At 34.7% G+C, this 5,729-nt stretch overlaps 1 long non-coding RNA gene across 1 annotated transcript; it reads right to left on the bottom strand.

Moving 5' to 3' along the window:
* Positions 1-3,089: 3,089 nt before the first annotated feature.
* Positions 3,090-5,430, bottom strand: LOC107939769 (uncharacterized). Its single transcript, XR_001695261.2, has 2 exons — positions 5,373-5,430; positions 3,090-3,427 (listed from the first exon to the last, which is right to left on the bottom strand). It is a non-coding gene; the product is annotated as an uncharacterized lncRNA (long non-coding RNA).
* Positions 5,431-5,729: the final 299 nt, after the last annotated feature.

The raw sequence follows: 5,729 nt of genomic DNA, 5'->3' as shown, positions 1-5,729 counted from the left end.
GAAGCTTCTAGAACACATATTTTGCAACTTATTCAATTTAGTCCCTAACTTCAAATCAGATACTTTAGGCATAGAATTTCTTCACGAAAATTTCACACAAACATGAAATCATATCATGGACCACCAAATAATCATAAAATAATTATTTCTATTTCAAATTTGTGGTCTCAAAACTACTATTTTGACTAAACCCTAATTTAGGATGTTACATCCATCCAGTCCCCAACCCTCCTCCAATGAATGCAATATTTTAGATCATCCCATAGAATCCCAAATGACTTCAACATGTAACATGAGAATTCCCAGGTTTGGAGGAAACTTGCACTACCCATAATTACAGTTATGCCAAGCTCTCTATCTTGGCAAGTTCCTATGGTGGCATTTGTTGGGTACATTACTGAGAACTCTTTTAGAAAATGCCTCAAAGGCATAACTATATCTCACCACAAGGGTGAACTAACAACTCGTCACTTAGGCATTACATAGTTCACCATCTAGGCTTTTCAGATAACTTTGCCACTAAGGCTTCCCAAATAATATGCCACATAGTTTTTTTAGATAATTAGCCACAAAGGCTTCCTAGATAATGTCACATAGGCTTTTTGGATAACTAACCACAAAGGCTTGTTTGGTTTCCCACAAAGTCATTACATAAACTGTCGTGTTTGGCGATATGGATTTACTTAAACTCAGCATCATCTAAGGTTTGCCCATCATCATCCTAGGTTATATAGACCTGTTAGACAAATACAGCTCATCTGCCATTTTTCAGAATACGCTATTGCCATAGGCTTTCCAGATATCTTGCCACACTAACCCTTCATCATCTTTGATATCTCGACGGACATCATCAAAGCACCAATGTGGGGTCTATTGTCATATCACATATTTTCAAGACACTCCATCTGAACCCCCTTCTCTCCGACCATACTTTGTCATGCATCATTCATTTAACATCATGGACACATTTATATAGATTTCACTCATACCCATTACAAAATCATACTTCCCAACACGTAATTTATGATACATGCTTACCACACATTGTCATATTCATGCAACACATTGTAACCTTCATTTACTTATATGCAGATGCTTCAACAAAAACACATACACACGCATATACAAAAACTCCTCAAAAAGACATGCACAACTATAGGGACATCAACCATACAAAGAATCATCATAAAATAACGTGCAGAAGTCAAGTCCAAAGACTCACTAGAGGCCTACTTATACCTCGGCTTGAAGCTTTTGTTTCAATTGTCTTTCCCAAACCAATAGCAACAACTGCTTACAAGAACAAGGAATTTCCATTAAAATCCCCATTGTAAATAGTATACTAATGTTTCAACTGTATGTGAACCCCATACAAGACCTTCCTCGCACACCCTACTATTCTTACATCTTATAACATCTTTACTCTTCAACAATTGTAACATGCAGAGCTATAAGACTCACCAAAAGGTTGAATCATCCACTGATTAAATGAAATCTTAGCTCTAGCTTAGCAAAGAAAAAGAGAACATTTAGGTTAGAAAGAAGAACCAAAACATCAAGTAGAAAGAAAAACCATCTCCAAAGTTCTCCTCCCCTTTCACCTTATATATACTCCCGGTCCCCTTAATTTCCCTACCAAATCTGAGGGTAGGTAAAAGAAAACCCAGTGAATATCTACTATACTATTTGACTAGTCATGGGGAGGGTTAAATCAATCTAATTGACTCCCAACTAATCCTATTACAGGAACCAACTTGAATAGTGCTAATGTAAACCAAGCGTACTATACCTTAGTGGTGACTCACGTATGACATGGTCTTAAAGATAATTAATTCTCCTACAACTTTCTCATACACTTGGTAGGCTCTTCATAATCCGCCAAAAAAATAGGGTGTACTCTCCCTTAGGTGTACTCTTTCTTCACTTAAAGACGCCCAGTAATTAAATCCTTAGATATGTCCATCGGGCAAATACTTTAATGCTAGTATATGCTAATACTCTAACTCATCAGCAAGTCAGCAGGGTAGGGGATTATACTACCATAGTGCACCAAAAAAATTTACATACATACCTTACTCACCTTTTTGGATCTGTTATTTTTTGGGGTGTGAAATCTAACTTATGTGTGATATTATCAATACTACCTAAGAGAGAAGTGTAATATATGTAATCTAAAGTAAATAACACATTGCCCTTGTAAGCTAAGTGAAAAAGTTAGGATACAATTGGCATGTCAATAGGATGAATGAGAGCTTTGGTGATGAAAGCAACATTTAGTTAGAAGATAGCAAAACTTGCCTTTTGGCATTACACTTATGTCCATAGTGAGGACCCTAAGTGATATGGTGTTAGGTTAGGTGCACCTTAGTACAACTCAGTGTATTGGTATATTGGGTTGGAACTTGAGTGTTTGAAATGTATTCCATTAAGATTACCAAAGGCAAACTACATATAATTCGATAATGAAAATGATGAGATGTTAAGAAACATGTATATTATATTATAAATGTTCTTTACATATGATAATAATGTTTTTTATAGTGAGTAGATCAAGTGATTTGTGTTTCGGTTGGTAGATACTTGTAATGTAACACCCCTCGCCCGCATCCGAGGCCGGGACGGGGTTCGAGGTGCTACCTGACTTTTACTAACACTTTCATACTAAACAGGGCCATAAAATCTCAAATAATTAAAAACTTTTCTTTTCACATGCAATCTGTCCCTTATGCGAGCTTACGAGGCCTAATATATGCATTCGGGGCGGTTTGGGACCCAATCGAGAACTCATGAAAAACTTAGAAAAATCTCTTGCGTTAAGGCTTCAGACGCCCATGTGCTTAGGCCGTGTGGCCAGAAATAGGCTAATTATCAAGCCTTTTGTCACTCTTACACCACATGCATAGATACATACTTATCCAATAACATACAACGTGGCATAAATGAGCTCTTAAACATCTACAAACATGTTATGCTCAAGTTATTTTCTTATGCAATAAATATTATAGAATTTGCCCATATCATTACCACATACTAGACATAACTATCATTACATCACAAACCATTCATGAAGCATTTTAACTATTTACCCATCACTTAATCCTGCATTAGTTACTAGCTCATCAATGAATCTCAATTCAATCTCTAGGCATACATGTTGTAAGCCACATCACAAGAGATAATAACATACATGCATAAGAATAATCATATGGGTCCATAACGTCATTAGCCGACATAGGCCAATTTACATGACTAATACTACCTTAATAACAAGCCAATGCCTTTGGCTAAATCATAATATTACATACTCACATTAAAACCCTATACATGCCATAGACTCGAATCACTTGAGTTTACTTACTCCGATAATGTTAACTCGATAGGGTGATAATATCTCTGACAGCCTCCAATCCGAGCTAACCTGGAAACTCTAGAAAACATGGGAAAGAAGGGGGGGTAAGCTTTCGCTTAGTAAGTTCATATGAAAACAATAAGCAACTCATTAACTTGTTTTATCAATGTTTACAACATATTCTCAAGTTCACTACAAGCTGTCTTCCTGAGCAATAGTCACTAAATTATTTATATCTGGAGCTACGAAACTCCAAATTAAGTTCCGTTAATTTTACCTGAAACTAGACTCATTTATCTTTCTTTCATAAAATTTCCAGAATTTTTGACTTAGCCAATTAGTACAGTTTATTCCTCAAGTTTGCTCCTGATTCACTGTCTGATAGTTTCAACCCTTTTTCACTAAAGTTCAATTATCTCATAGTACAGGATTCGAATAATGTTCTCGTCTATTTCTCTTGAAACTAGACTCATATGTATACTTACTAATTTTTTTCTAGAATTTTTGGTCAAGCCATTTAGTACATTTTATTAGTTAAAGTTTCCTCTGTTTCAGGGTATGACTACTCTGACCCCTGTGCACTACGAATCAAATTTCTCCATGTACAGAATTCCAATGACCATGCCGTTTGTTTCCCTTAAAAATAGACTCCATAAGGAATCTATGCAGGTAAGGTATGACTCTTAATAATTTTTGTACAATTTACGGTGAATTTATAAAATTAGAATAGGGGATCTCAAATTCATTGAGACCCTATTTCACAAGAATTTAAATATCACACAATATAGAATTCTTTTTCTTCCTCTATTTCTTTCATGTGAAAATAGACTCATTAAGCTTTAATCCCATATTTTATTCTGCCTCTAACTCATTTTCCACTATTTTTAGTGTACTTTCAAAGTTACACTATTGCAGTAACTCAAATCTGTCAAGGCTAAGTTACTCATTCATGGTCATTGTTCATAATATTAATACAACACCATTTTATCCATCATGGTAAGAACACATATTATGCATCATAGATCATCACATATCAAGGCATTCTCATAGGATTAGTATACATACTTGCACAACTCGTAACATAACTCGAGTGCATACTCACCAATGACTTACCTCATTGGGACCATCATCAACTCTTTCCTTGGATTGCCCGTTGAACACTTGGAATACTAATTGGATACTCGGAAAAGCCTTTGCACATAAGTGCCTCAATTGTAGCTAAAGCTACCTCATATCTCATGACATTTCAATGCTCACTCTCGAGCTAGTCATCTAGACTCATAATTCCTAGTGACATGTCACTCGTATCCTATTCTATTCCTAAGGTTCAAACGGGATTTTTCCTCGTCTATTAAGGCTTTGTCTTATCATATTTCTATTAATCACATACACATTAATATTTGTACAATTCATGTACTGATAACATTTAAATACATGTATAGCATGGTATTGTTTACATACGAATTTACCTCGATACCACAAAGGTGAAAAGGACATACTCGTCCATAAATCGATTTCTTTCCGTTCTAGGTCCAAGTCTCAATTTTCATCATCTATAACATCACATTTAGCCTACCAATCAGTCACAATATTCATATGGGTCTAAAAATCATGTTTTTACAAAAAAATTTTGACCCCTAAACTTTTACATATTTTCACTTTTGCCCCAATGCTCGTAAATTAATTTTTATCACATTTTTTTACTCCTTGAGTCTAGATGAACCATTTTCATAACTATAGCAACTCATAATTTCAACTATTTTACACATTTACAACTCATTTTACAACTTAGCAATTTAGCCCTTTTTAAGGTATTTTCATGCAATTTCTTTCACAAAAGTTGTTTATTAGACAACTAGGACTCATAATCTTCCATAAAAACACAGCAAACAACATATTTACTCTCATGGTAAAACCCTAGACTCTTCATCATTTTGCAAAATAATCCCCTCTCATGAAAGCTTATGCTTTAGGGGTTCCAAAAATACAAAAATCATCAAGCAAAGACATTAAAATCACTTACAAGCAAGGGAAATATGTTGCTGAAATTTTCCAGCTTCAAAACCCTTTCTTTGCTGCATATTTCGGTGAAGGGAAAGAGAAAAATGATAGCTTTTTCTTTTTCTTTTTTTTTATTTGTTAATAATAAAACTATTTTGTCTAATTTTGACTTTTCAACTATTTTGTCTCCCATGGCAGGCCATCACACTTTCAATGGCCTAATTTCACTTTAAAGACCCCCAATTTAAGATACAAGGCAATTTAACACCTTTAGGTATTAAAACACAACTTTTACTTTTTACGCGATTTAGTCCTTTTTCGAAATTGGACTAGAAATCGCTAAAATTAATATACCAAAATTAACATGCACTTATAAAAT

The sequence above is a fragment of the Gossypium hirsutum genome, chromosome A12 (assembly GCF_007990345.1).
Source record: "Gossypium hirsutum isolate 1008001.06 chromosome A12, Gossypium_hirsutum_v2.1, whole genome shotgun sequence".
In the NCBI taxonomy this organism is placed as follows: domain Eukaryota; kingdom Viridiplantae; phylum Streptophyta; class Magnoliopsida; order Malvales; family Malvaceae; genus Gossypium; species Gossypium hirsutum.
This window is presented reverse-complemented; position numbering and strand designations above follow the sequence as displayed.